The sequence below is a fragment of the Calidris pugnax genome, unplaced genomic scaffold, assembly GCF_001431845.1.
Source record: "Calidris pugnax isolate Ruff unplaced genomic scaffold, ASM143184v1 scaffold20, whole genome shotgun sequence".
NCBI lineage: Eukaryota > Metazoa > Chordata > Aves > Charadriiformes > Scolopacidae > Calidris > Calidris pugnax.
In genome coordinates this window covers 8,304,630-8,328,380 of record NW_015094510.1, presented here as the reverse complement: position 1 = coordinate 8,328,380, position 23,751 = coordinate 8,304,630, and the positions used below count along the sequence as shown (strand labels likewise).

At 38.4% G+C, this 23,751-nt stretch overlaps 1 protein-coding gene across 1 annotated transcript in view; it reads left to right on the top strand.

Moving 5' to 3' along the window:
* Positions 1-23,751, top strand: part of TDRD3 (tudor domain containing 3) — a 107,894-nt gene that overhangs the window by 21,690 nt on the left and 62,453 nt on the right. The window lies entirely within an intron of this gene.

Genomic DNA, 23,751 nt, shown 5'->3' with positions numbered 1-23,751 from the left:
GTGTCTTGAATATAATTTTTGTGTAGTAATACATAGGTTTTGAAAGCAACCTCTAGATTCTCTATATATCCCATCAGATAAATTATTGAGCTTTATTTTTCTGTTCCTGAATTTTCTGTGTACATGTGAAAATCTGGTTATAAAATCAACTTGAGAACATCAAGAAGCAGTGTGAGATGGAAGATTTTTTTTTTTGTGGTGCTCATAGAATGAAACAGAGTAGAGATTGTAAGATTTTCGCGTTATTGCTGCTGTTAACTGGCTGTGTACCACTTGCTGTGGATTTGAGTTACACAAAGTAGAAATTTAGGTTGGCGTCTATTCAGTGAAAAAACAGTAGCAATTTTTTCTGAAAACAGACACCTGCATTAGCAGGTGTTCAGGGGCATTACAATTGTGTGCCTAACTTGTTTTTCTTGGGTTATTTTTTGTAATTATGAGGCAGTTATTTGCGTTCTGATGGTAAAATATTCTAGACCAGGCTATGCCAGCAGGTTATGGCTATAGCCGTGCTGGTGGCTGTGAGTTACAGTGCTGGGTGTGCTTGGAGATGGTGATTTCCAGGAGGGATGTCAAGTCAATCATTCTGACTTAATGCTGTCTCCTTTCTTTGCACTTCTGGAATCTATTGCAGCAGCCACTGGTGCCGTAGGTGTAAAAGTAACTTAGTGTTTGAAGCGGCAGTTTCCTTGAAATCATCCAGATCAATCTATATCATTTTTGTGAGCCAACGAGTTCAGTCATCGGTGGAGGACAGTAAAATGATTTTTTAACTTCTTGGGCAAGTCCTCTACACGACTCTCTGTGTAGTAGCTATTTCTGGTTTCATATTAGAGAAAAGAGTGGGAAGTACAAGTGTAGTTCCTGCTAAGAAGGACTTTTTTCTTTGATGCTCAGGAAACTAGAGGATTTCTTGGGATTCTCGGAAGACTTTTGATTATGTATATACATGTTTTCAATTGTTATTTCTGAGGAGAGAATTTCATTTTTCCTACTGTTACGATTCTGCCTATTTTTGTAGAGGCTTTATCTTGTTCTGTGACATGCTGAAAGGCTATCTTGCAGTTGCGTTCAAATACTGGGTAAATATTAGCCTGTGCTTTGGAAAGTACAGCTCTTGTCTTGATGCCTGGTGTCAAGAACGTGTAGTCTCAGAGTTATGCTTCAACAGTAGACTCAGGCTTAATTCTCTGTCGAAATGTAGTTGTCTAAAATTTAGATGCCTGTGTTGTGGTAGTTACTCTTAAGTCTCCATTAAATTTACAGAAATAATTACCTCCAGGAGGCCATTCATCTCTTTCGAAGCTAGGTGTCCGAGATAAGAAAGATAAATTGCTGTGGTGATTACAAATGGAGCAGAGAGTGACTCGTTCAGATTCAAATATCTGGCTTACCCTCTGCGGTGGGGGTCAGTGCATCTCATCAGAACTGTTCAGATGGCACTAGTTCAGTTGCAGATTGCTTCTTCCTCTTTCTAGCTGTGAATATATAATATAAAGCTGTGAATATCTAATATAAAGACATGCTGCTGGGGCTCTGGAGGTTTGGATGAGTTACTGCTGTTTACTTTGACTTTTGGTTTTGGAGGTCCAGTTCAGAGGGTCAGGGATCGTTCGTAAAACATTCATGTTTATCTGAGCCATTTTTAAAGGAGTATTTGTTTTCTGGGTTGTTTAGCCATAGTTAAGATGGATGCATAATACAGTCCAGTGATTTATTTATTTATTTTTACCATGGTAGACAATATTAATTGTTTTTGCTTTTTAATTATGTTTTTAATTATAGCAGCAGATGTAATAAATCACTGTATATAAAATAAATGCACTTTTTCATCTGCTTTTTTCTTGGAGGATGTGGAGGAAGATAACAGAGGAAGGAGTGTATTTTTATGTGTGCGTGTGATCTTAGCACTATTTCTGAACATGAGGTGTAATGACTGTGTTGCTTCAAAGGTTTAGTTGTTGATCAAAAAGGTTCCAAATTTGCTCATCGGAATATCCACTTTTTGCCTCTGATCGCTCCCTACCTCAAGTTCAGTTTTCCCTTCAGGGCTTTTGTGAGGTAGAGAAATGCTGTTACGGCTCTTTCATGGATGGCAGCTGTGGCAGAGGCTTTGCTTTTCCATGGGAGGTGAAGAGGGCAATCAGCCCCTGTGAGCCCAGGGCCAGGTCCCGTAGGCATTACCTGGGCAGGCAGGTACCTGAGGCCAGTTGAGAGGAAGGGCTGGCAGGTATATGGAGTCAAATCCAGTTGGTGGCCGGTCACGAGTGGTGTCCCACAGGGCTTGGTACTGGGACCCATTCTCTTCAACATCTTTATCAATGATCTGGACAAGGGGATCGAATGCACCCTCAGTAAGTTCGCAGACGACACCAAGCTGGGTAGCGGTGTCAACCTGCTGGATGGTAGAGAGGCTCTGCAGAGAGATCTGGACAGGCTGGATGGATGGGCTGAGACCAACGGAATGAGGTTCAACAAGGCCAAGTGTTGGGTCCTGCACTTGGGTCACAACAACCCCAGGCAGCGCTACAGGCTGGGGGCAGAGTGGCTGGAGAGCTGCCTGGCAGAGAAGGACCTGGGAGTGTTGGTCGACTGTTGGCTGAACATGAGCCAGCAGTGTGCCCAGGTGGCCAAGAAGGCCAACAGCATCCTGGCCTGCATCAGGAACAGTGTGGTGAGTAGGGCCCGAGAGGTGATCATCCCCCTGTACTCGGCACTGGTGAGACCCCACCTCGAGTACTGTGTCCAGTTTTGGGCCCCCCACCACAAGAAAGACATTGAGGTGCTGGAGCGGGTCCAGAGAAGGGCAACGAAGCTTGTGAGGGGTCTGGAGAGTAGGTCTTATGAGGAGAGGCTGAGGGAGCTGGGGTTGTTCAGTCTGGGGGAGGGAAGACTGAGGGGAGACCTTATCGCTCTGTACAACTACCTGAAAGGAGGGTGTAGAGAGGCGGGGGTCGGTCTCATCTCCCAAGTTACAGATGATAGGACAAGGGGTAATGGGTTCAAGTTGTGCCAGGGGAGGTTTAGACTGGACATTAGGAAACAATTCTTCACAGAGAGAGTGGTCGGGCATTGGAATAGGCTGCCCAGGGAGGTGGTTGAGTCACCATCCCTGGCTGTGTTTAAGAACCGTTTAGATGTGGTGTTGGGGAATATGGTGTAGGGGAGAACTTTAGAGTAGGGTAGATGGCTGGACTTGATGATCCCGAGGGTCTCTTCCAGCCTAGATGATTCTGTGATTCTGTGATTCTGTATAGCAGAGCTTACAGGAGGCTGGGATGCACCTGAGCTGGAAGCTGGTGGTGTCTCAGATAGAAACACTAGATACCTCAATGAAGAGCTCTTTAACCACCTGAAGATTTCAAGGTTCTTGTTACTGGAGTACCTCAATTTTTGGCATATTGGTGTAGTGTTTGAATGCCCCAGTTCCCTGGGGAAAATAAAATCTTCAGTCCAAACTGAAAACTTGGGCATGATTTCTTCATTACCACTAGCCAGTAAATTAATTTATTTTAAAGTAGGAAACTTCTAAACCTAAAGCTAGCTATAAAACTATAACAACTTTTTTTTTAACACAGGTTTTTCTCATTTGTAAAAACCGTGCAACGTGCCCTGTTACAATTCTTGTGTATTTTGACTTAAAGTATGACTGCTTGGTGCCCATTTTTTTTTGTAGCTCACTGTGCTGTGAATTGTCGTGAGTGGAGTTACCTGCTACTATATTAGCAGTGTATGTAGGGATATTTAATTGTAAATAAGCCTTGTGCTAGTGTATTGAAGTTCATTTTCACTGCTTGGGTTACTGATTTTTTTTTTTTGTTTGTTTCTCTTCTGTACTTATGGAAGACAATATGAGACTATATGTGAAAGTTTCGCTTCTAATTAAGCAGGCATAATTGTACTGGTAAACCTTCTGGATGTGTTTACACTGTTGAAGTTTGTAGAGGAAAGGTGTGCAGTGGTTGTGACTACCTCAGAAAATGCGAATGATGCTACAAAACCTTAAATTCATAAATTCAAATAAACTATGGTACTGTGGCAAATACTATAGGTCCTATTTTAAGCTCTTTATGGGGAAATATGAACAGCAATCCTAAAACTTTGGGTTGTTACACGAATTGGAGTTGTGACAGGTAGAAGTAGGGTCACAACAGCAAAGTCTTTCTTTTTAATTTTTTTTGGTCAATTTTCTAATTTTTTTGGCCAATGCTCCGAGTTATCTCAGATGTAATTGTGTACAAATGAGTTGGATTTCATATTGAATGCTGGAGATGAAGCTGAAAGTTCCAGTTAGTGGTATCAAAATGTCAGAGAAGCGTTAAGAGTCTGAGAAACGGAGTTGCTTGAGGCTTTTTAAAGGTGCTGTGGTGCTGGCACACCCATCCGTGTCTCTTCCCCATCCCCCAGAATATTTCCAGGGGAACTCAGGTGAAGGTAAGAGTTGACTAACTAAATTTCCCAAAAAAGTTTTATTTTCTTGTGAAGACATAGCCAAGATTTTACAATCTCTGCATTTTGAGGCATCGAGTTTGCTTTATACTGTAAATCCCCTCCTGAAGAGCACAGTATTTGTATGTAGTGTCATTGAAAACTTTTCTTCCTATCAATTAGAGGAAGAGCCTTTTGCTGTCTAATCATTTCTCCTGGTTTTGGATCCATCCCTTTCTGAGTAGAAAGGATCTGTGGTTTGGTGGGTTTTTTTATTTTTCCTTCATACTCTATAATTTTTACTTTTTTAATGCTGAAACCTTATGTTTTGATATCATTCTTATGTTTGTGTGTTTGTTTTTTTTTTTTCTTTTTTCCCCCACTTTACTCCTTTATCTGTAATAGTGGTAGATGTGCTTCTCCTCAAGAGGAAGGAACTGGAGAAAGAAACAAGTTTCTTCAATAACAGTTACACAGTAACCTGTGGGTGGTTGGAGGGGGTCAGCTGTTTGTAGCTTTGGCTTCCAATTCAGGGGTCAGGCGTTACAGTCAACCCAAACACTTTGTAGCAAATTATGAAGGAACCTACCAGCTGCTTAATTTAATTGCTCGTGTTGACTTAATTTATTTGCAGTAGCCATTAACTGTTGTCTCACCGGGTTGTTCTTAGTCTGCAGCTACTGTATGTGAAACAACATTACAGGGGGATAAAGCCAAGATACCTTTATGTGAGATGTCAGAATCTGGTTTGGAAACAGGTGATCCGTGTAAAAACAAATGTACAATGTACGCATCCTGTCAAGTGGACTCTTTGAAAGTGATTTTTTTTTTTTTTTTAAATGTACAGTAGCAGTGTTACTGTAGCTATGACGGGCCAAGGATAAAAAGAAGCAAGCTTATGGGAAGAGGTAATGAATTTGGGAAAAGTGAACAATCATTTGGGCTCAGAATCCTTTTGGTTTTTAATAATGAGCAAAATGCAAGGTAAACACAGATCAATGTAGGTACAGTTTGTTTGGATCAGCAACTAAGCTTTTATACTTCTCATCTCTTGGGCAGAAAAAAGGGAATTTAGCACTCGGTAGACAGAAGGAGGAAAAAGTGGGAGGAAAAAGGGACACTTTTTTTGAAAATCATGCTTCGATTTATCGATTTATTCGATTTATGAAAGATTTTTTTTTTGTGTGTGGTGTATGGGAGTTTTGCTTATTGATTGTTTCAGGTCCTGTGGCGTGGTAGCTTAGTTTTGTCTGGAAAGTTTTTCTCTACACAGTGAGCCTCTCAATTGTGAATACTCCTATGCTCAGGGTGTCTTGACTTTAGGAGTCTGATAATGCTGCATCTATGGGAAATTGTGTTCCAAAATGGTTTGCCATGGCATGATGTTAACTTGTACTTAGCAGAAGGAGATAAACATCAGCATACCATTGCGTACTTCCAGGAATGCAAAGCTGTTGCAGTAATGCTGAAAATTAACTAGCTTTTAGTTAATTCCCTTCCTGTTTTAGTAGGATGAGAATAGGATTAGCCCTTTGCTCTAACACAGTTTAGGCTAACAAGTAAGCATTTTTCTTCAAGGGCCGTAAGAGGGCAGGTTAGATCCAGCCTGTTTCATGCATCTTGATAAAAAGTTTGACAAATGTACTCCAAGAAGGTTGTGAAGCCCCTCTGCTTCCAGTAAAAAACTGTCACTTCCTGGGAGTTTATATGAACTGGGATTGGGGAAATGTGCTGAATTGCCTAACAAGCTTACAAAAGTGTTTTTACAAGCTGAGATATTTTAGAGCACGAATACACTGCTTTGTTAAATGAAGGAAGGGAATGGATTCACATTTTGTAGCTAAAGGTGGTTGTAGCTGCTTGAATTACCTGCAAGCTGCTCTTTTGATGGCAAAGCATACCACGTCTCCATAGAAAGTTTGAGACTGCCACTGGGAGGTTCCAGATAATCTTTACCCTGAATTTTACTACTACACATAGGCACAGCTTCCTTTTTTTCTTTTTCTTTTTCTTTTTTTTTTTTTTTTTTTTTTTTTTTTTTTTTTTTTTTTTCTCTGGGAAAGATCTATTTATTCTTCTCTATTGTACTGGTGCAGCCACCCGAATTCATCATCGAAAAATTCTGCTGTAAGATGCTGCCAGCAACTACTTGGCTGCCATCCTGCAACAAGAATAGCCCGCATCCAAGTTGTGATGCCAAATCATGTGTAGGGTAACCTTTGTAACCCATTTCAAGTCGGCGCACACTGTTTCTGGGGAACAAATCTGCCCTATTTATAGGAATGCTCTGCCTGTATTCGATCGCTTGCATGCAAACTATGCAATTAATGCCTCTAGCAGTTGTTGCTGAGGAGCTTCCCCGCTGTGAGGCAGCGTCTGCGAGAAACTATCCTTGTAGAAAGTAAATTGCCTCTTCACCTTAAGATTCTACGTGAGTGAGTCATTGAATATGGCAGTATCAGGGAGGTATCTATTGCTGAAACAATGTCCTGTGCAGGAACAAGTGACAGTTCATGTCTCTCCCCTTTCATCTGACACAGGACGTGAGTGGTAACCAGCAACATGTAAGTGAAAGATGTTGTGACCTGTGATCTGGGATGTCATGTGAGGACTGTAAACACCACAAGGCATACTGTAAGCTCACAGCAGTTAAATTTCAGATGCCATACGTGAATGCTGGCATTTAACATAGTGTCAGCCACTGTATAGGTCCAATATAGGACCAGTCACTAACAGTTAGCACAGAAGGAAAGTTTAAATGGTTAGGTGCTCTCCAAAATCTGAAGATTAGGTCAAATCTTTTGAGAGAAAAGCTGGTAAATATTTTGTGGTATTTTTTTCCCCCCTCTAAACTGACTTTAATTAAAAATACAGAATCAGAAATACACTTTTCTTTCCAGAAGATAATTCTTTATCTCTCCCTATAATAAAGTAGTATCATGAGGAGCAAGTTAAGGTAGGGGGGGTTTATTTTTATGAAGCACTACTTTTTTTTTTCTTCTCATTTTAAGGCTTTGCTCTATTCATCTGGATTATCTCCATCCAGGATTAGGTTAAAGTTATTGGCCTGTAGTTAGCTGGGTAACAAGATTACCTCCAAAACGCCTGCTTTTTGCTATATGTAAAATTGAATGAGTCACACTTCACACTTTTGTAACTGTGGCAGCAGAAAAACACTGGTAGAAAAGATTCATGCGCTTTAGCCATTGTTACTGCTCCTTTAGATTTTTTTTTTTTATGTAAAAATGAGAATCTTAAAATGCTCAGGCTAACATTGTGTTCTGTAAACAGTTTGATAATTTTTCAGTGTTTTTATAAACAAACATAATAGGATGACAAGCAACCACAAACAGGAATTTAAGAAACAAGGCATGACAGGTTTTGACAAGGAAAAAGCAGTACTGTCTTGTATCTTTAATGAAGCTTTTGGAGTTCTTTGAGATACTTAGGAGAAAATGTAGTTTATATACAGCAGACACAGTTGCTTGTAAAATGGGGGATTGTTTACAGTGTGAGACAATATCAAACCTGACGGGTTGCAAGCACTTCACCAGCAGGTTTTTAGAATTTAAAATGAACTTTGAAAAGGATTTGGAATGGTAGGGAAACAAAGGCAGTGGTGTTCCAATAGGTTTAATGCAGATTATATTGTGTGGGTCTAGTTAGGATTTGTCATCTCTATGTCCTAGAGTTCATAAACACCAGTTCTTCAGAATTTTTTTTTCTATTTTGTTATACACCACACAGAGTATGATGTGGTATCATGCTGTTGAATGGGGTGTGGAAAGCAACTGTTCTGGTTGGTAACCCAGTACGGTGTTTGTAAGATGCCAGAAAATGTTCTTTCCTTTGGTCAGTGCTCTAAGGCATTAGCTGGAGTGAGTGTCCAGTTTGGGTACAGCACTGTAGGAAAGCTGTGTGGGTGGGGAGAAGGGAAGAGAGAAAAAGAAGTCTAAGTAGAGAACTAGTAAACAACATCACCTTTTAGTGAAAGGTTAAAAGAGTTGGGGTGGTTTAGTTTAGAAAGAGAAGCCTGGGAAATTCAAGTCTTCAAATATTTAAAAGCTCTGCTCTCCTCTCATAGCTGTTTATCGTGCTTTAAGGGCAGTAATGATCAAGGTGTGGTCAAGGATCGTAGACCTTCTTCCACACCTATTTCTGCACCTACCTTTACAAAGTATATTTGGGTAAATTTATTTCGCTTGCAGGATTAATGTGTGACTGATACTGAAAATAAAAATAGTGTTGAGTAGAAAAATTACTCTATGATTTATAAGCTAGCACGTAAATCCTGTATATGTGAGTGTTATAATACTGCAGTAACATGAGTATGATGTACTTTCTAGGACGTGTATTTATATCGTGGATCTTCTCTCTTCTCTGAGAATATTGTGAGCTGCCCATTCGAAACCTTGCTTGTCATGTCTCAGTCATAAAGCCCTGGTATCTCACATGCCTTCTTGCATATTATTACATGAGATCAGCTTACTTTTTTTCTGCAGTCCTTCTGTTTGAGAGTAAGAACAGCTTAGATCCATGGGGAGGTGGAAGATAGGAAAGGGAAAGAAGTACAAATGAACTCTTTACCTATTAAAAGTGCTCTGTGTGCTTATCTTATGGCTTCAATTATTTTAGATAAATGAGGAAACACATCATCCTCTTGGGTTAATTAAAAATGTCGACAAGTAATGGTTATACTTATAATGTCACTATTGGAAGACAAAATGAACAAAACAGAGGTTGGCTAGAAAGGAGAGTGTTTACGGAGCTCCTCGCCTTTGTAACTCATTGATAAGGTGAAATCTCAGAACAGATAATAAGGTTTTGCAGAATTTTTGACAAACTGAATTCCTTTCCCAAAGTAATAAAATAAATTAAATAAAAACCCTTGATTTTGATTATTAAGAAATATTTCTAAAAACAATTCAGCAACAATAAGTAGTTTAATGATTATTTTATGGAAAAAAAAGTGATTACCTCACGTTTGTATTTGGAGCTGGTTTTCAGTTGAATTTTGGTATGGTTAATGGAATTTACTTTTTGCTGCCATGCTTCCTGTTTCGAGTTTTCAGATGTTTCCTGTTGTTTGGCAGAGAAATAGTTGTTAATGGTAGACTTGGCTTTTCTATGCAGTGGAATACCAGAAGCATCACAGCCTCACTTTGTACCTTGCAATAATAATTTAGCATAAACACTGTAATCGCTGTATTTACCTGCATTTTCTAAGCTGGAAAAACATAAGTTATAAATTGCAGGAATTAAAAGGCAGTAAGAGCAATTTGAATGCAGGAGGAAAGGAGTAATAGTGCTAAATTGATTAAAAAATGAAATAACCAAGATGGTTCTGGAACTACATATTGACAAATACATGCTTATAAAGATCCAATCCAAAATTTGACAGCAAGATAATGATTTAGAATTCATTCTATTCTATGCCCAGTCAAGTCTTTTTTTTTTTATGTGATTTTTCTGTTCTCCAGTAACCTTCCAGGTTACTGCTGGTAATACTTAGTTACTAGTTAGCTTACTGTCATCCTTCTCCACATCCTAATTCTAATCTTGCCTTTCTTTTGTGCTTATCTTGAGTAAGAGAATGGTTTCTGTGGGTGAAGGGTTTGTGTCTGCTCAAGTTTTTTGGTGCTGCCTTCCAATGTGAGCCATCAGAGACAGTGATTTTTAGGGGTGCTCTGTGTCACCAAACTGCAGACTTCTATCATTTAGTGAACTAAATGGTGGTGGGATCTTAATTTTGGATGATTGACGGCATTGGTAGACTAGAATGAATTGCAATATTCCCACCAATTATTGAGTGAAACGACCTTAAAAAATCCAGCCAAGTGAAATCTCTAAATATCAATTGTGAAATTGCATTCAGATTCTTAAAAGTGGTTATATAACACTTAGAACTCGCAGTTGTGACTGGTTTGGGGGGGGGGAACCCAAATCAATATCAGTAACACAAAGACTCAATTGCCTACATTTATCTATGTGATAGTTTCTTACAGATCTCTTTCAGTATTGGAGGCGTTATTGATTCTCAGCTCCTTCCCAAGTCATTAGTTGATGAAAATATGTACTGAGTTCCTGTACAGTAAATTACCACTTCATTAGTTGTGTTGTATACCAGCTCAGAGCTGGTCTTGGTTAATTCTTGTCTGGCTTTTTATAGAAAGCTGAGCTCTATAATCTGTCATGTAATCAGCTTGGTTACACGGAGGCCACATAGGTATCAGCTGTTTAAAGTATGTCTTCTAAATGTTTGTAAATTAAGACATTAAATTATAGAAGAATTGTAACATTTGAAGGTGTATGTCTTGAACCTGTGCTGAGGCCACAGTACAAACTGCAACACTTCATCCTTTCAGGTGGAAAACCTACCACACAGAGAATTAGTTATATTCTGAACTGGGATTTGGTATCTTTAACTCTCTTTACCAGTATTAGCAACTGATTTTAAATTTCTCTTGTACTTAAATGTAAAATGTATATGTTAATTTATTTACTAAAGGATTACCGAATCTATTTATAGAAGCTAAATAGCTTTTGCTCCAAGGTATAAATGCAAACAAACACACAAACCACTGACCTGGAGGGCTGACAACAGCATCTGTGAAATTGTGCCATAATTCCTGTTGAATTTAAAACTGTGGAAATAAAAAAAAAAATAAAAAATACATATGCACACACATATATACATATGTAAGCCCAACGTGGCAATATGAGTAAAATGCATTAACTGAAGGCAGCATAACTTTAGGTTATTTAAAACTCTACCTGTATGTTTGCATATTAAAATGTAATATTCACATACAGTTGCAAATTGGATCGAATTCTTGAAATAACAGGAAGGTTGACTGGAAGACATCCCTGAAAGTCATCTTTGGAAAGATTTTACTCCAAGAAGGACTCTAGATAAGTCAGCTGGAGCTTTCCTAGTGGTGTCTTGAAGAAGTCCAAGGATGGAGGTTCTTCAGCTGCTCTGGGGAACCTGTTTCTGTGCTGCACTATATGATCTGTGATGGAAGTCTGCGTTAAAAATGAAACAAGTCATAATTTTCAGCTTTTATAACTGAAAGTTATGTATAGCAGCTCTGTTGCTTAGTAATTCTGATCCCATTTGCATTGTTTTATAAGTTGTGTCTTGTGTCGTTTTGAGAACAGATGCTGGTATTCTTTGCTCGCTTCGTTCTGCTACTGAGCTGTGAATTAGTGTCCAAAAAACAACCATGTGGCTGCATGTTTTTCATGAATGGTAACTGAGTTAGAGCTCGGGACTGTGCATGTTGTGTTATGGTGTTTGTTTTTTTTTCCTCCTGTGCCATACTTTGTGTTCATTAATGTTGAAATTCATCTGATGCTTTATCCTATGGTCACAGAGGGCGGTGAGCTTTAGATTTTGGCATCATCTAGAACTATGTATAATCACCACCAATTGCCACCTTGCTGTCCAGTCCTTTGTCTTGGTATTTGTGGTATGCAGTCCAGACCGATGGGATGCAGCCATTGTTAACTAGTCCTCTGGAAGAGGGACCATGTTTTAGTATGTGAGAGAGGATTCTTCTTGTGCCTTAACAGTTCAATGTCTTGAAGAACCTTTGGTGAAGGATCTTACCAAAGCTATTTCAACAACAGTCTTTCCACTCCTTCCTCCCTGCTCTCTTTCCCCCTCCACTCATTTTCTTCATCTTTCAGAGAAGTCTAATAGCTGCCTGTGGGACATCTTCTATCTACCAGAAGTATCGACTTCATCTCCAGACTCACAGGCTTCTCACAAGCCTATGAATTCCAGTCTCTGTTGTAGCTTTTATGAGTTTGCTCATAAGGGTCTATAAAACTTCTAGGTTTTCATCTGGTTGCTCCTTTTAAAAATACTGTATGATGTTTTACTGCTTCCCATTCTTCTGATAGAGGGGTTGATTTAAAGTGTGTCAGCAGTTTTGTATTTTGGCTCTTGCAGAGCTCTTGTATGAATATTTGCTGGTCCCTGGGGTCTTGTTGTCATTGCTGTATTTATTCTAAGACCTTTTATATTGTAATATCAGTTTGAGAAACTTGCTTAGATACGTATTTCAACAATAACTGTCGTTTGGAAACCTTCCAAATCTCTGTTGTAGAGATATAGTTTAGAAATAAATTAAAAAAGAAAAAAGCTTACAGCTTTTTGTTTCTTTATCAATCCTTCTGCATCTCAGTCATTTATCAGCCTTGTCATCTGTCACGTTTCTTGCAACCACTTTGAAATGTCTGTATTATTAGCTTCTATCAAATTAGTCCTCCAGAATATTTTTGGTCAGTGTTTCTTTTGACTTTGTTAGTTAGTTTGTTTGATTGATATAATTAACCTCCCTTTTTCCTTTGAAGTGTGGACATTAGTTTTTGGGTTTTAAATATAAAATCGACTACCCCTTTACCATTTTGCCTAAGCCATCAGTAATAATAGCCTTGGAATGAAGTTCTCTGGGAAGTCACAAAAACATGGAACTTTTTTTTTTAAATAATGAAATAATAATTCCTCATAGTTTAAAAATAATTTTCATAGTGTCTTAAGTATCTAATATTTTATGAGATTTTCACTGGTTTTTTGAACTTGATAGCAACTCATTCTCTCTAAGATTCTGTATGTAAATATCTACATGGTGAAGCGAGAGCTCTATACATTTTTGATCTGTACAATAAAAAGATGGTATGCAGCCACTGAAGCAGAATAGAGTTCTCAATTTGATTCAGACACCTCTAGTCCTATATACATGGTGGTGAAATAAGTGATTTCTGTGTCTGCATTTCAGTGTGATTGATGATTACCCCTGAGTTATGGAATTGGTTACTTCCAGTAGAGAAAGTTACGCTCTGTCTCCTGTGTTCGTGCAGGACTGAAGAAATGGAAGTATGGTCATGGGTGAGACGGACAAAAGTTCCTCCCCTTCTGGTGCTAAACAGCTGGTGATTAGTCTTTTATTTGGGGAAAATTCTGTTCTCTTTCATCCTTCCAATCCACTTAATTCCCTACCTCCTAACAAGTGTTTTAGATTTTGACATATTAAATATGAAAAATTTGTACTTTATTGGATAATTTTTGAATGTAAACCACCCATCAAAGTATTAGTAGCATTTGCATTGCAGTTGTTTCAAAGTTGAAAATAAAATGGTCGTTTACTGATGTAAGCCTTGAGGGTAGTTGCGTTTGCATATACTCACAGTGCTGCTAATGCAATTTAAAAGTATATCACAAATAATGCCCTGAAAGTGCAGCTGTACAATTTATTAAAACCTACCACACGCAGATCTGACAACTTAATTTGTAGCTTTTATCCTGTCCTTCAGTGATTTCTTACCCTGTTTACAGATGCCACTGAAAAGAGATGAGCAGTGCAGCATTTAGTGAAGGCCATGGAATGTGAGCTTTCTGAAAGCTCGAGGAAGTCAATTCAGCAGCTGCACAGCCCTTTCAGAGAGTACCCTGCTTCATGATTTCTTGTCTGTTCAAGTGAGGCTTCTCCACATGCATTTCTCCCTTTCCCAGTTGTTTGCCCGGAGGAGAACGGTGGGTGTCCTGAAACCAGCCTCTCGTAGAGCTGTGTGATGAGACGTTATCTAATTTCTAGGTTTCCTGACTCTCATTCAGGGCTTTACAAATGATTTATTTTATGTTGTTCTGTTGGGAGCTGAGATTTTAAAGGAAAGTTGATTCCGGTTTTTAGTTTTGCTTACATAGTTTAGATAAAGCATTTGGTGAGTGAAATATATTACATTTGGGAAGGAGCAAGCGTAGAGTCTGAGGCTTTTGATGGTTGCATTATTGGAGATGGAGATGTGTCCATAAAGGTGTTAAGTTTTATGTTTCGTTCAAGCACAAAGTTTTTCTTAATTTTTCTGTTGTGAAATGCTTGTGAAGAGGTGTGATGCCAGTCTCATAATACAGTTTTAAACCTTTTTGTGTTTTTTAAAAACACAAAATTGCATTCCCAGCAGTAGGAATTTCATAGAAGAAAACAGACTTGCAAAAACCATACGTCACACTGTGGGAGGTACTACTATAAACACCTCACTAACACAAATTTAAAATGTCTTAAAATGCGTTTTCTGTGTAAGAACTTGATGAAGAGTGTGCTGAAAACTTGCTTTTGATGCTTCGTTTTTGGAACAGAGTCATTTCAGGGAAGCTGGAGGGAAGAAGAAACAATACATGTGCCAGTAATTAAAAAGAGAAGAGCTGTGTGTGGGTCTAGGGAGGTGTGAGAGAGAATGATGGACTGTCAGGCTAACCTAATAATAGACTTATACTTCTGTTTGCATGTCAAACGTATTAAAGTGCAATTCTAAAACTATCAGTGGTTACTCAAGCTTTTGTATAAAAATAGGCCTTGTCTTTTGGAAATGGATGAGAAGCTGGGTTAGTAAAGGTGACTAAAAAAATCATGACAGAAATACAGACTTTGAAGCACTTGAAGTATTGTGGGGAGTTCTGGGGCACCCTCTGCCTTTGGTAGCCCCTAGCAGAAACCTCCTTACCACCAAATCCCATCTCGGGACCTACTGACCCAGGTATAAGGCCTCTCCCATTTTATTGTAGGAGAAAGGAAAACCTCTGCTCGTTCGGGAGAGCAGTTACTTGCAGACCCTTCACCTCTCCCGTGTTCTTCTTTTCCTTGGCTCTGAGCAGCCTTCCAGTACCTGAAGGGGGCCTACAGGAAGGCTGGGGAGAGCCTGTTTACAAAGGCCTGCAGTGACAGGACGAGGGGAAATGGCTTTAAGATGGAGGGGAGCAGATCTCGATTGGAGATTAGGAGAGGGTTCTTTACTGTGAGGGTGGTGGAGCACTGGAACAGGTTGCCCAGGGAGGTGGTTGAGGCCCCTTCCCTGGAGATACTCAAGGTGGGGCTCGATGAGGCCCTGGGCAACCTGGTCTGGTTGGGGGTGTCCCTGCTGACTGCGGGGAGGTCGGACTAGATGACCTTTGGAGGTCCATTCCGGCCTAGACAGTTCTATGATTCTATGATTTGCTGTGCTTTCCTTAGGTTGTGATTTCACTGACAAAATAGTTTTTACTGCTAGATAATTAACTTGTTTGCTTCCCTGCATTTATAAAAAAGGGGGGGGGTGTCTGTGTGTTAATGATGATGATCTCCTTTTACTATGTAATGTGAAAAAAAAAACAACACCCCTTTTTTGTTGTTCCGTTCTAAAAATCGGCTTTCTTAGCTGTTTTTTGTTTGTTGAAAGTCAAGTGTCATGGACATCTGAGAGAGGTTTAGGTCTTAAATTTTGTCAACTAAATGTGTGAGAATGTGAGTTTGGGAATTTGAGCTTTCTGGGGTTTCAGCTTGACCTGGGTTGGAGACTGCGCTTAAGGAAGTGGTGTAATCCCAGGAGTGAAAAGTTAGGCAGCTGGGATGCGAGTTTAGCTGCCCAGGCAACTGAGGTGCTGTAGTGGCTGTGCACTAGTTTTAGTAACGTCAGTAATATTTTAAAGATAGACTAAAAATGGTAACTTGGTGTCTGTTCATCTAAATGCCTACCTAGTTGCAACCAAAATTCTGTAATTCTCAGTGTGCTTTCTGGGTTGTGCAAATAGGATTTTGCTAGCATAATTCCACTAAAAACTTAGTGAGTTTTTAATAGTGATAGAATACGGTACGTCCTGTTACTTTAACCTTTTGGTTTTGCATTTTTAAGGAGCAAAATAGGGAAACAGCTTAGGTTAAGTTTCCTGTAAGGCAATTATAAAACTGGTTTAACAGTACTAGAAAGAAGGGCTACCGATTGTTCACTGTCAAAATCTGAGGCTGTATGGAGGTATCTTCTAGGTCAAGTCTCAGCTGATACTGTCATTAAACACCTGAATGATGGAGCATGAAGTACTAAGTTTAAACACAAGATAAAGCTCCTTAGGAGTGTTAAGCTGTGAGTGCTCAGGGTCAGAGTTCAAAGTGATGTTAATAAAATGGAAAAGTGATAAGAGAACAAAAATGCACTTCAATAGCAGTAATCGTCACTGTAAGTCCAAAATATAGAGGATGTGCAAGATATATAAGATGTAGTAACTAAGTCTTTAAATGTAATTCCAAAAAGGAAAGGCATGGTCTCTTCTCAGTAGATGTGGAAAAAACAAGAGGCAGCAGAAGACAATGCAGTGAGATTAGACATTTGGAAAAACTTCACTTTTCTGGGTGTGAGAAAATTAATAGTAAGACTGCCAAGAATGCCACTGAATCTATATTTGTCATTCCTTACAGGTGTTTACCTTGTGGATGAAGGAGCAGTTGGCCCTAGTTTTGGCAGGGCTTTTGAACCTTTCTAGAATCTTTCTGTTCTTATTCACCTTTACTTCCATTTAATTTTGTCTGGTAGTTTGTGTACGGCTACATTATTCTTTAAATGCTGGAAAGTTGAAGGGAAGAAAGAATGTTTGTTGCCTTCCCAGTATTGTTATGCAGGTTATATGGTATGCAGAAACTTTCTTTAAAATCTGATTTTCATATTTAGCATAATAATGTTTTAAAATACATTATTTTTTTTTTAAACAACTCTAACGATAGCACCTCAATAAAATTTGTAACATTGCACTGTAATTCCTTTATACAACTGGAATTCAGCAGAACATTTTGAAACCCTATTAAGAGAACGCCCAAGATTTTAAAAAAGCCAGTACAGGCGATAGTTCTTCTGTTGTGGAACCATACTGGCACCCAGTGGTGGTCTCTTACTACTGCATTCTTTGATTGAACTTTGCTTTATTGTTAAAATTAGAAAGCTCCCTGTAAACATATATTTTTTTTTTTCCTTTAAAACCTTATCTTTTGTATGAAAAGGTTGTATAAATCTGCTTTCTTAATGAACTCATGGAAGGGACATTCTGATTTCTGCATACACACATTGAAAATCCCTGTCTGAAATTTACTGTAAAACTTCAACATTGTTCCATGTGGCTGGCACTGAATTACATGAAGTCCTGTTAGTGTAGTTTGTTTTCTGCTAATATCACAGTGATTCTGTGAAGCTGTGAATCTGAAATACGTAAATTTTATAAAGCATGTTTTTTAATATTAACTTCCCTTGTTTACTTGGTTCCTTAAAGGAAGCCTGTCGTTAATAAAATGTTAATTGAAGACATAAGAGAAAATTGCAGAGGATTTATAGAAAAATGTAATATGGAACAGAAAAAGGACGGAAGATTGAAGATTTTATGTCTGTACATGAACTGTTAATTAGAGAAAACACGCTTCTCAAGAAAGCTGCTTGTGTAAAATAAATATTATTAGGAAAGTTTTTTACCTGGTGAATTTAATTATAGAATAAAGTTCTTATTTTAAACCTTTTAAAGTGTGTGTGTACACGTGCATGTTTGTCTGCAGATCAAATATTTGATGCAACAGTATAGAACGGACAAGCAAAAATACATCTTCTTCTGATACTGCTGATTTCTTTAATGTTTCAGATACAGATGTTAATAGTGTAGCAGTGCAAAAATCTATTTAGGCCACGTCAGGTGTAATCTATTCTTGATGGAGTAAAGCAGAAGATAAAATGAGATGAGCAGAGGCGCAGGTGAGATGGGTACTACAGAGTTATAGCCCTTAGCAATGGGAAATACCGAGAGTGTGCACCCCTATGATGTGCAAAAGCAGGTTATTAAATTGATAACATACTTGATATGAAGGAGCAGTGGGGAAAACAGCTCTGCCTATCACTGATGTAATATGTTTTTCTCTGTATTGCGAAGGAAGAATTGCTAGAATCTGTTTTTCGTAGAAGCTTATTGAGAACATTTTGACAGAAAAATTGCAGAGTTGGATTTATGTGTGAGTGGTTCACAGAAAATGCTGATTCATTGCTTTTTATTCATTCATTAATGGCTTTAAAAATGTTTTATTTGAAGGTAAGGTTACAGTCTAAGTACTTTCTAGGAGATGTTCTACTGACAAAAGCTGTTGCTAAGAGGATTGTAGTGCTACATGTCTCTGAGCGGAGCTGGGGCGGGAGGGTGAGAATAGGTGAGAGATCCCTCAGGTTTCAGCAAGCACGGTGTGGAAGAATTGCAATAGAAGGATATATTTTCCTCTCTCTTCTGGTCATATTTCTGAAGATCATGCTCCACAATTAACTATCTCAACCATTAGCAGCAACTTTGTGCCCATTTGGTTGTAAACTTTTTTTTTTTGATTTGTATTAGAGCGTCAAGACCCCAAAATCCTTATGTGACTCATGCAGCGTTACATGCTGTAATTCCTTTGAAATCAGTTGAATTGCCTGCATTACTTCAATTTATAGCTTTTGAAATTGTTTTAAAGCATGTGCAAGAAAAGAGTAAGTACACTTTTTCTTGGAAACCAAAGGTGCTTGCAATCTACATTATTCTAGTTACCAATCCTCATTAGAGGGGAAAGTTCAGTGTGGTTTTGTGTGTGTTGGGGTTATTTTTTTTGTTTCAAATGTTATTATTATTTTTTTTATTTCCTCAAAAATATAAGCGTCTCTTTAGGATGCTTAAAATTTTGGTGGATAATGCCAAAAATGAAGCTGCCAGTTGGAACATAGTTGCCTCCTTTTAAGTCTTTCAGGCTCATTTTCCAGGGTAGTATTATTTGCATTGTATGTTAAGGAAATAATCTGTCTCTTTGCTGTCAGTGCTCAGCTACTGGCCAGCCTTTGACTTCTTAGAGAGCTTTGTGGAGCTTGGCTGCTTCTCGCTCTGTGCTTCTCAACCATTTATTTTACCAATTATTTATTTGCTCCCTCACCTTAAGCAAAAGTGCATAATTCTGAAATATCTGTTTACAGGAAAGGCCAAAGGAAATTTGTTGATTGTGCAGCAGCATTTCTGTGCCAGGTTATTCCCCTGCCACCTCACCTTTTAAAAAAAAAATTAAAAAAAGAGGTTGGGACAGCTTGGTTGAGATGGAGATATGGAGAGCAAGAATTGATGAGGACGGCACTGCCAGGTACCTCTTGGGGAGGTACTTGAGCTGACTCCATCAGTGTGCTCTGGTTCATGAGTGGTTTGGGATTGCTTCCTACCCTGCGGTAATAGGAAATGTGTTGCATTAATGTAATAGGATCACATTGTAGTTGACCTTTCATTGTTGTGATAGGCTGTGATATTTTGCAAAATGTGCAGGTAGGTAATGTAGATGTTTTACTCTGCCCTGGTGAGGCCCTTTCTGGAGTACTGTGTCCATGTCTGGGCCCCCCAGTTCAAGAAGGGCAGGGAACTGCTGGAGAGGGTACAGCAAAGGGCCACAAAGATGATTAGGGGATTGGAGCGTCTCTCTTAAGAGGAGAGGCTGAGGGACTTGGGTCTTTTTAGTCTTGAGAAGAGAGGACTTGGGGGGGATCTAATCAATGCATACAAATACTTAAAGGGAAAGTGCCAGGAGGACGGGGCTGGTCTTTTTTCAGTGGTGCCCAGTGACAGGACAAGAGGAAATGGGCACAAACTTGAGTATAAGAAGTTCCACCTAAACGTGAGGAGGAACTCCTTTACTGTGAGAGTGGTGGAGCACTGGGACAGCCTGCCCAGGGAGATGGTGGAGTTTCTTTGGAAACATTCAAAACCCGCCTGGACAAGTTCCTGTGCAACCTGCTCTAGGTGGACCCGCTTTGGCGGGGGAGTTGGACTAGATGATCTCCAGAGGTCCCTTCCAACCCCATATTATTCTGTGATTCTGTGTTGTGATGAACTTGAATGGATATAATAGAGACACAGAGCTGTGGGACTGTTCTCTTTGACTCCAGGGAGGTTTTTGCTGTCTTTGGCTTTGTTTGGGGTCAGATAAGTTTTAATTTTTTTTTTGCCTTCATCTAATACAGAGAACAAGAAGATTGAGAGGCCTTATTCTGTAAAGGTCCTGTCTTCAGAAAATCACATGCACTTATTCAGAACAGATCGAAAAGGTTTCATTCCAGAGCCCAGAAAAATAATTTCAGATTTAATAATCCATGTGTTGTGAGGGAAAGGATTATGCCAGCTGAAGAGTTAATTTTGCCTGTTGCAGCTTCTCTTGTCATACTTGAGAGATATAGTTGTAAGTTTTTCTGTATAAATACATTTATTTCAAAACAAAAATTTCCTAGAAGTACTGATTTTTTTTTTTTTTAATTAATTTGTGGGCCTGTAGCAGGAAGTATTCAAAAGTAAGATGTTGGTAGTTCTTAGGGGAGACTGTACAGACAATAAGGAGAAAACAAAATAATTTAGTTAAAATAAGAACTTTCTGTAAGATTGAAAAGAAAATCTAAACATGTATTTGGAGTACTTGTTGCTGTATAAAGTAGTCTGTATAAGAGAGTTATTAGAGCAAAATGGAAGAGACTGACTTGATATACGCCAGTTCCAAGCTTCTATTAAAAAAGGAGAAATCTGTGCTGTGGCTAATTCTGGTGCACAGTGTTTCTGGTTGCAGTTTGTTCCTTGACCAATTCCTGACTATTTCTGATGAAATCTGGGCTTCTACATCCTGTTGCGCAGAAGTAACACCTGACGTATTACTGGGAAACTGCTAATTTTGTTTTTTTCTCCGTCAAATTTCTTTAGCATAGTTTTGCTGACATAGTTGCTGATTTGATCTTTTTTCTTGAAAACAATTTTGATCCTGGTTTTGTGCATTTAAGTAACTCATGCTTTCATGTTATAAATATCTATAAAAAACAAACCAACAAGTTCCAAAATATAAAATATCCCCCCTACTTTGATGTTCGCAGATCTTGCTTTTTTGAAGACTATTTTAATAACCATGTTAATCGGTCTTTTGCCAAAAAGCTTTAGTGTTTGCTTAAATCAAACTACCAGATGTCTGCAATGGCATTTCACGATTGGTACCTCTGTTACATTGGCAGAGATTTCAGTCAGGTGGGCAGTGTTTCTGCTAAGTGCTGTTGCTTTCATTAGTACAAGTCAAAAATGAGTAGTGTTTTCCGGTGGGTTTCTCTTTATCCTTCTGTCTCAAAAAACCTCCAAAGTAATAAGACAAGCTAAATGGAAAATTTATATAAAAATTTATATACAAAAAGTTATAAACTGAAAATTTTGACTAAAGCAGAGTGAGACACAGCAGAGCAACTGAAAATTTTGACTAAAGCAGAGTGAGACTTTTGACGGCTGTGATTCAGTCTTCGCTTTGAAGTGAGAAAGTAAAACATGACTCAGTGGATTTTGTGATAGCAGAATTAATCTTGTCCTATATAGGGAAAACTTGTGTCTATGTCAGATTCTTGTTTGTTCATTCTTTATAAAAACATTTTTCTCTTGCTGGAAAATGGTAGTGCTTACATCTAAATACTAGGCTAAGAAACTTGTTAAGAGAGCTGCAGTCCTGCTGACTTCAGTACAATTGAAAAATTACTTCGTTTACATTACAAGCAGAAGAGGAGGAATCTTTCAATAAGTTCCCCTACAGTCTAGAACTCATCTTATGGATTTTGTACTCCTCCTAAGCCTTGTTGTTGAACTTATGTTCAATTTTACGCTGGAGGCAACAGAAGGTAAACTCATAGGGTTTATGATACTGCTTTTTCTAGGAAGTCCGTTGGTATAATGAAACCACAGTTGAAGCCTTAAGAGTAGACTAGTGCCTGTAGGATGTATCTGTTCTAGTTTGCTCTGGCACAGGGTGGGAATGCTGGTCTACTTTACCTTCTGATCCCAGCTAATGAGATCTGCTAATTCACAGTAGTTACCTGAATCTTCACCAGTCACAGTACTTGAGCTCAGAGTCACTCAGCTGGGAAATCCTGCATTCCCATGAAAGCCATCAGATCTTGCCAGCTTATTCTTCTCAAGCATCTGCCTTTTATATAAAAAATAGGATTGTTTCTTCTTATGCTTATGTATATACAGTTTTTTTTCCCCATTCAGTGCATCTGGGATTTGGGTTGTTTTGGTTTTTTTGCTTTTTTTTTTTTTGGTGATGGTAGCCTGGTCCCTCAGGATTTCTTAGATGTCAGTGTCCAACTTAAACAGTTAGATCCCATCCAGTGTCTTGGTTAGAGCGGAACTGGGATCATTAATTAGTCTGGGAACACTGGCAGGGCTGGAGAGGGTGATGTAAATGAATGTTACCTGAGCTAGAACAAAAAAGGCCTATCAAGTGCTCTTTACTTCAAAGGTTTCACCTTGTTTATATGTTACGCTGTGGATGTTACTTAAAAAGAAGTATTTCTTGAAGCACTCGGGAATATTTCTTTGTAATTTTTCTTAAAATATATTAAGCTTTCTTTCTTAAATTGTTCTTTTATTCTTTGGGGAATGGTGATTTCTTGGGAGGTAGTTATTTAAAAGTTATTTGGGCAGGTGCTGTGTTTCAGACTGAGTCTCTAGCAAATATCAATTATTTAATGATTGTGTGATGTCTTTAAATAAAATGAAGAGCTGTGCAGAGAAGGCAGATTGCTAGCTACATGAAAATGAAAACTGGGGCTTTGAATAAGAACTATTATGCAAAATGAATAACAAATGTCACTATTTCTGACCACTCAAGTTAAAATTATCTTTTCTTCTTTTTTGTTAAAGTGTTTTTGGAGGTCAGGACAACCCTTTTGAATTGATTAACGGAATCAGTTTAAAACTTACTTAGTTTTCAGATGAAGAAAGCTATGATATACTCACAGAATTTTTGCAGAAAGACACTGATATTATTTAAACTTTTTCACGATATTTGACTATTGATAACACTGTAACGTGCTTCCATTTTTATCATTTTTTTTGTAGCCCTAAGTATTTGTATTTTCTAAGTATTTCTATTTTTGTATTTTTTCTAAATTTTTGTATTTTTGTAGCCCTAAATATTTTTACTTTCTAAGAACATATTTTGTAGAATGGCAGTGTTATGTGTGCCCCAGCCCTTGAGCTCTTAACTGTACACTCTTGCTCTTTAAAAACAGATGTGGTTGTACTTTGTGTGTGGGAGAGTTGTTTTTTTTTGTTTGTTTGTTTTGTTTTCAATTGTTAGGTTATGTTTTTTCCTTGTAAGTGCATGGGTGAAAGTATGCCACTTTTATCAAGTAAAGATATCTGGAACTAGGTTCCTATAATTTGGGCAGAGGGAGGTGAGCACATTTGGAGGAGCGTAGTATTACCCTGTTTGACATAATCAGGATGATGGCTGTTGTTACTTTGTAAGTAGAGGGATTTTTTTTTTTTTTTGGTTTGTTTAGAAATGATAGAAGAAGAAATCTTACTCTCATCTTAGTGTAAGGAACGAACCCTTTCCAGGTACTTTTAAGTCTGTGCTTCACTATCACAAAAGAAACAAACTGAGGACAATAATGCTATATAAAGTAAAAATATTTGCCTAATAGATACATCCTGTGATATTCTAACATTACTTT